A 10,577-nucleotide genomic window follows, 5' to 3' on the forward strand; every position below is an offset into this window, starting at 1 on the left:
ATCTTCTTAATTATCTTAATTATTAATTATTAAGAATCCTTATGATTCTTGATGAATGTATCTTTTCTTTTATGTACACTGAGAGCGTATGCACCAAGACAAATTCCTTGTATGTCCAATCACACTTGCCCAATAAAAAATTCTATTCTATTCTATTCTATTCTATTCTATTCTATTCTATTCTATTCTATTCTATTCTATTCTATTCTATTCTATTCTATTCTATTCTATCTTCTGAAAGTGCTATAACTCTCAAACATCAATAGAATCACAAGTTGTGCTTGAGAAAAAAAAATCAGCATAAATTAAACTGGTTCTATTCTCTTTCAACTTTATCATTTCCCAGATGATCCCCTTATAGTTCTAACATGGTAAACACAAATGTAAATTACGTCCTACCAGGATCTTGTCCATTTCTATTTGGAGCCATTATTTAAGTCTACCTGGCATAGGATGAATGGGTTTAGTACACAGACAGCCCATACAATTGCAGCGGAATATTGATTTCCTTTACAGTTCACATTCATTATTTCAGAGTCGAGGATCTGGATGTTCTGTGAAGCCATTATGGAATTCTTGGCATGCATAACTGAAAATGTAGGTGGAAAACAATACCAAACAAATAGAAATTGCTGGTGAGAGAACTGTCAGTGAATTACCCTTTCAGATGAGTCAGATCCGTGAAAAGAAATATCTTGATTAGGATATTCTTCCTGAATTCCTATTTCCTTTCAGTGGCATTGTTGATCAGAACTGCCAGTCCAGAATGAGGTTATGAGTTGGCAAAGAAGTTTGCCTAGCTATTCCACTCTCAAATTTGCCAACTGTGCATTCAACACATACATCCCTGACTGTGAACAAAAATAATGCCGAAAGCAGAGTTCTGTGCTATTTGGAAGCTTGAACTCCGTCAGCAATGCAAGTCAAACTAATAAATGCTTTGTAAAATCAAAATCAGTGTCAACCAATATTTTTGCCCCTTGAAAGTAAACATAGTCCTTACAGATTAATGATTTATTTATTTATTTTTATTTTACAGAAAATACTAGATACATCTTTCCCCCTTTGGTTAATTAAAATAATGTAGACTTATTATTTATTAATAATTTATTAAGGCTTAGTCATTTATAGCTTGCTCCCTAGGCAGATCAAGTAATATTGCTATAGAAATATTGCATGCAAGAAATGAAGCCTATGAATTAAGCAGAAGTTTAAAACCCCGCTCGGCTGAACCAGCTCTGCCAACAGATAAGTAGAATCCAGCTCCATTCCTGTTGGCAAACTGTCCAATGGATTCCATGCATATCCTTCCTGTGTGCATTTGCATGCAAGTGCGCAAGGAAGCACTTTAAATCGGAGTTCAAGTTTCAAAAATGTGTAGTAGCTCTTGTCGCTGACTACCCATTTCTCGGCGCACGCCTTTATTTCTATCTTCATGCAAGCCTCTCCATCCCGCCGCAAAAATGAGAGAGGGGGGGGGAGGGAGCGAGCGAGGGAGAATAGCCAAAAAATACAGTGTCTAACATTCAAATGAAGCCTGTTGTTCGAGAATCTAAGGCGAAACGAGAGAGATTACTCACCTCCTTCTTGCTGGTGAAAGCGGCTGAAGCTTTACTTCCAGCTGACGCTGTTCAAGGTTGCTTTAGTTCCTCATCTGCCTGTGGATCTTCGCTCCAACGCTGTGTCTACACAGACCTTCCTCCCCCGCTCTAGCTCTCTCTCTCCCTCTCCCTTTCCTTGTCCCTGCCTCTCTCCTTCTGCATCACTTTTAACTTCAGCAAGTAGCAAACTGAAGCCGTAGACACCACCACCCCCCCTCGGTCTGATTGATTTGGGTTCAGAACCTCTGCTTAAAAAAGCACCATCCTTCCTAGGCTAAGAGCTCATGCTACTGATGAAGCAGTAGCCAGGGCTGGATCTGTGGCTTTGGGGAACAGGGGCGGAAGGTGTAAAGGAATGTGAACGTTGGGAGGGAAGGAAGGGGGGGGTGTTGGCTGTACCAAACACCCAGTGATTTGCAAGTGAATGAAGGAGGAGGGCATACGCAGGAGGGCTTTGACAAGGACTACCCATTACTAGAAAGGAACCTCAGTTAAAGAGTTTCATTTTATGTTCAATCCTGGAATAAGGGACATCAGTGTATGCAGCCTGTAAATTAGCTGTGTGGGAGATTTTTTTGATTACGCTGGTCCCTTTTACTGTGATTTAATGTCAACTGGGTACATACCCATCACCTTACATAGTTGCATTGCCCTCTGCAATCAGTATTTTAAGATTTAAGAGGAAACTTGCTTGCCTGCTTGCCACTATGATAAAAAAAAAAAAAGGCGCCAGAAATTAAAACACTAGAAACATGCTAACTGGGCAAAAATAACCCTCTTACAAACTAAGAGGAGTTGATTTTGTAAACTTAGAATAGGTTTGATTTTCAGTGTAATCACTTGATCTATTGAAACCTTTGCTCATGATTGTACCTTTTGCACAGTGCCTACGTATAAGAAAGTCCAACAGTCAACCAGATAGCATTTTTATCCACTTGTCATAGTCCTTTCCAAGGATGTGGAATAGGCAAATATTGTTTCATATAGCATTAAAGGTATCATCACAGGATGTAAGCAATTCCAAGTAAAGCTGCTTTTGCAATTGACTGATGGTGAATTTGTCAATGCCAGTGGTGTTCAAATGATGCTCCAGTTGATTTGGAATTGTACCCAAAGCTCCTATTACTCTTTATGCTACCTTTGCTTTCTTTTGTCACAGTGGTTTGACCTCTAATTGCAGGTCTTTATATTTTGTGATTTCTCTGGGTATTGCCACATCTACCATCCAGACTTTTTTGTCTTCCTTACTGACAATTGTCAAGTATGGAGTGTTAGATGGCAGGTGCTTATCTGTTTGTCTTCTGAAGTCTCAGAGCATTTTAACATCTACGTTGCCTTTTATTTTGTCTATTTTGTAGTCCCAGCAATTTTTGCTTGCAGGCAAATGGTATCCATTGTTGCTAATTTGGCATGCCATTGTTTCTTCAGCTTCTTTGCAGAGGTGTCTGTTGCTGTCTGCTCAGTTCTGCCTTTCTATGCATTTGTTCTTAAGATTGGTCTCATGCAGCCAGAATCGTTGTCTCTTTCTTCAACTTTCCTGCTCTTAACCATTGCTAGGACTGGTCATCTGCTTTGTTTGCTAGCTTTTTAAAATATTTTTAATGTACTGGCCATGTAATATATTGCTTTGCTATTTTTACTATTGTTATTATTCTTAATTTGGTTTCTCTTGTACAGAAGTTTGTTTTTGTCATATAGAGCTTTAGTGCATCTTCTTCACTGTCCTTCAAATATTCTTCCGGTGCCTTTTTTATTCTTTATCTGTTTGGTGTAGCTGCCAGTTCTTTAGATGGGTTGGCCTTGATTGCATCAAGCTTTCCCCAAGAACCTAGGATGTTATAATATATTGGTATAGTACATCTGATTATTTAAAGTAAAATTTTCAGCAGAAGCTCTGAGTTGTAGTGTCAGCTGCCATATCATATAGTGGGATTTTTTGGCAGTCTTGAAACTTGAATGGATTTTCATATTTGTTGGGAAGGGCATAGTTTCATTCTCCCTAACATCTCCACCTTTTAAGTTAATTGGAAGTGCTCTATTAATTCTGCTTCAGATGGCATGTCTGCATTTTAGGACAGATATCATTCAGACAACATAGACTCGATCAAATATCTATTCTTACAGTATGATGGTTCAGAATGATCTTGCATAATAGCCAAAATCTAACTACATCATTGTAAATCACTATAGAATGATCTCATTTCAAAGTTGATCTTAAAAACACTTGTTAAAAATTGTGGGGTGGGACATCACCCTATCCTGGCTTAGAGTGATAGTATGATATAATACATCTATTCAACGCAATTGTATAATTCAATAGAACAGGTCAAAACAGATTTATTCATACATCCATATTTTTATTTAAGTCCCTATTCTTCCTAATGAAAAAAAATTCAAGAATAAAACTGGGGTGAAGAGGAGTACTATCCATTATATTATTCTGCACAAACTTTATTATTATTATTATTGGTTAATCTTTAGTGAGATTCACAGCCTTTGAGGCTGGTTAATAGCTCAGCAGCTCAAGTCTTAACCAAGGACCTAGGAACTGTTAAGGTATCGTCGGAGGATGTAAGCTGTTCCGAGTAAGGTGGTTTTTTGTAGAATCAAAATGTTCAAGTCCGGTAAATTTAGAATTTCTAAAAAGCCCTTTGGGTATTACTCTAAGAGCTCCAATTACAATCGGGACAATACACAATTTCTTTTTCCACAGTCGCTCAACTTCAATTTGCAAGTCCCGGTACTTTATGATTTTTTCTTGCTGCTTATCTTCAATCCGTGCATCACCAGGTATTGTAATATCAATGAACCATGCTTTTTTCTTTTCAACTATTGTAATGTCAGGTGTATTGTGGACCAAGTGCCTGTCAGTCTGAATCCTGAAGTCCCACAAGATCTTGAGTTTCTCATTCTCTAAAACTTTCTCAACCTGATGTTCCCATTGGTTTTTGCTGTACTCAAATCCAAACTTCTGGCACAATTTCCAGTGAATGATCTTAGCAACACGGTCATGGCATTGTAGGTAGTCAGTTTGTGAAATGTTGCTGCACCCACTGATGATGATGATGATGATGATGATGATGATGATGATGATGATTTTCAAATATTTTTTTAAAGGTAACCACTAAAGCCTTTTTTCAGAATATTTACATTACAACTTTGGAGATAAATATCATTTCAATCAATATCCTTACTGGCACTTAAAATTAAGATAGTACTGGTATTTACTTCTTTATTCCAAATGCATTGTGGATAGAGAACAAGAGGATTTTGAAGATAACTTTTTAAACACTTTGTCTTCATAAACATCAATCAAAGTCTATTACCTTTTTTTAAAAAAAAAACACCTTTGAACAGTCTACTATGAAATGTCAGCAAAAGATTTGGAGATATTTTTGAGTGCATGTTATTTTTTTTTTAGATTTTGGCTGAGCCTCTTCTTTGCTTGTTATTCTACTACTGTATGGCATCAACTGTAACTGCATCTTCAGATACATCCAATATAACCACCAGGATGTTGGTTTCACTTTATGACCAATATAAACATTTCTATAAGCAAAGCAAAACAAAAACAAAAACTGGCAGCAAGCTATTTTCCATCCAAGCTTGTCCATTCTTTCTATAATAGAGAGTAGAATAACAGAGTTGGAAGGGACCTTGGAGGTCTTCTGGTTCAACCCAAAGCTCGAGCAGGAGAGTCAATACTATTTCAGACAAATGGCTGTCCAGTCTCTTCTTGAAAGCCTCCAATGATGGGACACCCACAAGGCAAGCCATTCCACTGGTTCATTGTTCTCACTATTAGGAAATTCCTCCTAGGTTGCTTCTTTCCTTGATTAGTTTCCATCCATTGCTTCTTGTCTTGCCTTCTGGTACTTTGGAAAATAATTTGTCCCCCTCATCTTTGTGGCAGCTCCTCAAATACTGGAATACTGCCATCATATCTCCCCTAAAGAAAAGTCCTTCGTTTCACTAAGGTAGATATCCCCAATTCCTGCAACTATTCTTCATGTTTTAGCCTCCAGATCGCTAATCATCTTTGTTGCTCTTCTCTGCACTCTTTCCAGAGTGCAGTTTTAATGAGTTTTGATGAAAAGCCCAGTTTTGATGAAAAGTCTTGTTTCAGGGAACCAAGAGTTTTTGATTTGAAAGCCGATGCTTTGCAACATTTTAATTGGTCTTAATGGATCAATAAAAGAGCTGTAAGTAAGTCAGGCATTCCCATTCCCTTTCTTATAAATTGGCAGTATTTGGACTGTGCCTCTCCCTAGAATTCCCAAAACAAATTAATTATGCAATCTTAATGGAAGATGCTGCCCTAAAGTCAGTCTCAGAAACTCACATTTCTTCTTTCAAGGACAGTCTGTTTTACAGACATGCTACATATATTGATGATTAATTGGAAGATTTCCTGAGCATAACTACATGATTTAATGACAGTTTTAAAGCATTTTTCACTTGAAAATTTAGCTACTGCTTTCATGATGCTATGTATATGGGGAAATAAAACACAGAATTTATATAGTCCTCCTTCTTATAGAAATATTGTATTAAACAATATTACAGTAAGCACTATATAAGAAACAAGGGAAAAATACATCTATATTTTGCTACTTTTGAAGTAAGATAAGGCAATATTCAGAAAATTTTTTCATACTTAAGTACATAAAGAAATGCAACTTGTCATGAAAGCATAAGTATGGATCAAAAAGAAGATTTTTATATGACAATGTGACAATGTGATAATGTCACAGCTATTGTAACTGAACACCAAGAAGAGGAAAATCTGAGTGATTTGTGTTGCTGAAGAAAATCCCATGAGGTAAGAAAAAGAAGGGAATAGAGAAAATAAGATAAATGTAGAATGTGCTAAAAGCTTTGGTTGGGTTGGGTTTGCTTTTATTTAAACCCTCTCCTGCACTCTTGGTTTTTATGTTGTATTTCTTTCTTTATGTTTGCTTTGTTTTAATTGTTATGTAGCTTTAACCAGTTCTACATTTTCTTATGGCTAGCAACCTGGTTTTATTTAGGGGCATAATCCTGAAACTATCTTCTTTATAAATGTAGAGTCTAGAGTAGTATAAGACTTCGGTATAATGCAGTTAAAGAAAATATAGAACACTTAACAATTAGTAAGCCTCTCTGAACTCCAAGAAGCTTACTCAGGAGTTCCGTACAGAATGTCCGTTACACTTCAGAAAGGTACCGGCCTCATTGAAATTACTAAAATCAGCAAAAATATCCCATTTAGAGAAGACTGTTTAGAAGACATATGGAAGGAAGAGAGGTAGCAATCCCAACTTCCAATCTTGTAGTATATAATTTATACGTACAGGATTTCAGACTAGCATTTAGTAGAGCAGCCATGAAGACTCTGAAAAAAATGCCATGATGTTCCTAACCCTCCAAAGATCAGATTCATACAAGCCATGATATTCCCTCCCTCCCTCCCTCCCTCTCTCTCATTATAAACACACGCACACACAGTTACAATATAAGCCTTTCACAGAAAGTGACACATTGATATATACATATTATTTTATATAGCTGCCACCTCATGAATAAAATCTAAATTAATATATATTTAGGTGACATAAATAACCTCATGGTCATTCAATTTTTAAGTGATAATGCTATAAATATCACTGTACTAAAATGTTATTCAGAATTTTTTTTTACCATTCTCATGCAACCTAACAGTAAACATGGCAAAATTGTAATATTGGGGGGGGGGATTTTGTAGTTGTACAGTTTTATTGTACAGTCATGTTTCCAGCAGACTGTAATCTTCTTTACTTCCTATACTTTGCAAAAGAAAAGAAATCAGCCCTCAACAGAATCTGCTGACAGCAACAAAGGGGGGGAGGGAGGAGTAGGAGAAGAATATTTCCTTTTTTAATTTTTTTTTTCAATATGCTAGATAACTGAAATTGAAGTAGAGAACTGTGAGGAAGTCCAGTGCTCAGTCACTAACAATGTGGTCATAGAAGGCTTCATAAGAACCATTGTCACCATCACCATCCTTACAAATCACTATCATTAGAACTACTCAGATGTTCATAAAAAATTCTATTAAATGGTAGGTACAGATATAAAATAATGAAAAATCAAACTATTGCTAATTAATTATAATGTAATCTGACAAAATAGTATTTAGATGCCTGTGTAATTGTTTACTGTGATGAACAACTATGTAGCCTGTTTCTTTAATTTTAATTTAGGCATAGATTGGATGGTCTTCTCTATAAAGCTGCAAAATCTATGAAATACTAGAAAGCAGGTGTTTCTTTATCACCAGAAATCAGGAGGAGTCTGACTGAGATTCATTCATAACATTTTCATCATCTGGATTCATTGAAATGAATCTCTCATCAAATTTTATCATGTTTTCAGCAACTTCCATGAACTAACAATCTCATCTTAGCTACAGGATGAATCCACTTCCTTGATGTCACAGCAAAACTGCACAATCAATACAGAATTACTACATTTAACAGGAAATGAATAGGTTACCATGCATATCTATATACTTCCTGCTTCCATTCAGAACACAATATCAAAAATATGAATTTCCAGGGTCTTTGCTACAATTACATTTGTTCTGATCCATTTGACAGAGATGCTCGATTGGCAGAAATAAAGCAGACATTCAAGGTGCTGAACCATCTACCAGTAAGATGAACAGATAAATCAATAGAACCAAATTGATTTCCAGGGGGACCTATTAAAAGACAGACCACAGAAACAGAACAATGTGGCATCACTGGTTGTCACCTACTGTCGTGGCCCGTCAGCGGCCTGTGCAGCTAGTAGCTGATTCCAACAGTGAGGAGGCTGGTGTGGTGCTGCAGCTGTGCAGCTGACACTCGAGTCAGACAATGAGGAGGCTGGAGAAGATGTGGTGCCAGAGGCAGGGATTCAGCCAGGGCCTTCAGAACCTCCAGAAGCTCCTATAAGTGAAGAGGAAGAAGAGGAGGAGCCTCTTCTTGATGCACGGGCACACAGAGCTGCCAAAAGGCAGGAGTGGTTCCTCAGGAGGAGGTCTCCTCGAGAGTAAGGCTTGGGGCTAATTGGCCACTCCCTTAGTCAATTTAAGGAAGGATGATGACTGAGGCAATTTGCAGGGAACAACGTTCACTCTCCTTCACGTCCTGATCTTAGTTCTCTTATCAGTTTCCTGCAAATTGCTTCTGGGCTTTCTGCCAACCATAGTAAGATTACGATTATTTATTCTTTGGATTCTTGTAGGCTGTTAAGAAAGTTAATTAACAGCCTTTATTTGAAAAAGACTGATTTAATTTAGTAAACTAAGGTTTGTACAGACTTTGTGTGTGCTGCGTTCTTTGGGGTCTGTAGCTGGGGCAGAATATCTACAGCTCTCAGTTCAAACCATTCAAATGTGTTATTAAGAAGGTATAGTCCATTCTGGATAATTGAATCACTGCTGAATGGGTTGTACATGTATAGGGACAGCCTCCCAGCCTGAATCAGATTCCCACAAGAACAATAAGACAATAATGTTAACATGGAAACAAAGCCCTGCAACACATCTAAATGCCCCTACAGTTACACTAATAGCATATAATATAATAGGCTTTAACAAGTATGCAAAGAATAGATAAAAATGCATGTGTTCTTCCTCTAATGTGATATATGCAATCTGGATTCTACATATGAAATATAGACCAGACTTTATGCAAAAGAATGAATGAATAGAAATGGTGGTCACATGACCTCAGGACTTAAAGCAAGAGTAAGGTAATAACAGGACTTGAACCACCCAGACTACTCTAGTGCAATCTTCTAGATCACTGTATTACAATCTTCATTGCAATTTTAGCATAGTCATTTTGAAACAAGAAACTTTAGCATTAGAGTTGAGCAAGATCATCCCAACAATGGCCAATATGGGGTCTGGAGGCTAAAAGATAGCTAAAAGATTCCAATTGCAGGAATTGGGTAAAAAGAAGGACTAGGGGTGACATTGTAGCAGTTCCAATATTTGAGGGGCAAAGAAGAGGGGGACAACCTATTCTCCAAAGCACTTGAAGGTTGAACAAGAAGCAATGGATGGAAACTAACCAAGGAGAGAACCAACCTAGAACTAAGGAAAAATTTCCTGTCAGTGAGAATAATCAGTGGAATGATTTTCTCCAGAAATTGTGGGTGCTCCAACACTGGCAGTTATTAAAAGAAGAGAGTGAACAACTGTATTAAGCTTGGGTGAGGGGCTGGACTAGATGACCTACAAGGTCCCTTCCAACTCTGTTAATCTGTTACAATGTATTGTTGAGTTTAAATACAGGTATGACTTATGACCACAATTGGGACTACAATTTCCACTGCTAAGCAAAATGGCCGTTGAGTGAATCACCCTTGATTTTGCAACCTTTTTTGCCACAATTGTTAAGCTTATCCCTGCAGTCGTTAAGTGAATCATGTGGCTGTTAAGCGAATCTGGCTTTCCCCATTGACTTTGCTTGTCGGAAGCCAGCTGGAAAGATCACGAATGGCTGCAACTGTCATAAATAGATGCTGATTACCAAGGGCCCAAATTCTGATCACATGACTATGGGGATGCTGCAATGTTTTTAAGTGCAACTCTAAGTTACGTTTTTCAGTGCTGTTATAACTTTTTTTTTTTTTATAACTGTTATAAACTTCAAATGGTTGCTCAATGGATGGCTGTAATATGAGAACTATCTGTACAATATACAGTATCAAAAAATTTCAGGGTATCTCAAAAAGTCTTAACAAACAGGTTTTTAAATATTATAGTAGTTAATTTGCAAAGTTTCATCTTTCACACATGTGACCTGGATCTGTTAATTTATTTGTCTCTCTCCCTACCTCTCCATTTAAATCCAACATCAATTTACTCACTCCATAAATCAAATGAAGTGAGATGTAGCTCACAAAAGCTTATGTTTCTTAATAAAATTTGTTAGAAAAATGCTAAATGGTACCACCGTATTT

The 10,577-nt window shown here is 37.1% G+C and overlaps 1 protein-coding gene across 1 annotated transcript in view; it reads right to left on the reverse strand.

Moving 5' to 3' along the window:
- CDH9 (cadherin 9) overlaps window positions 1–1,971 on the reverse strand; it is a 162,279-nt gene extending 160,308 nt beyond the window's left edge. The window contains exon 1 of the mRNA XM_034411935.3: window positions 1,581–1,971. The gene's annotated coding sequence lies outside the window, so the exon portion shown is untranslated. The remainder of the gene's footprint in view (window positions 1–1,580) is intronic.
- Window positions 1,972–10,577: the final 8,606 nt, after the last annotated feature.

Source organism: Pantherophis guttatus, chromosome 3 (assembly GCF_059756535.1).
Source record: "Pantherophis guttatus breed Tessera chromosome 3, ASM5975653v1, whole genome shotgun sequence".
Taxonomy (NCBI): domain Eukaryota; kingdom Metazoa; phylum Chordata; class Lepidosauria; order Squamata; family Colubridae; genus Pantherophis; species Pantherophis guttatus.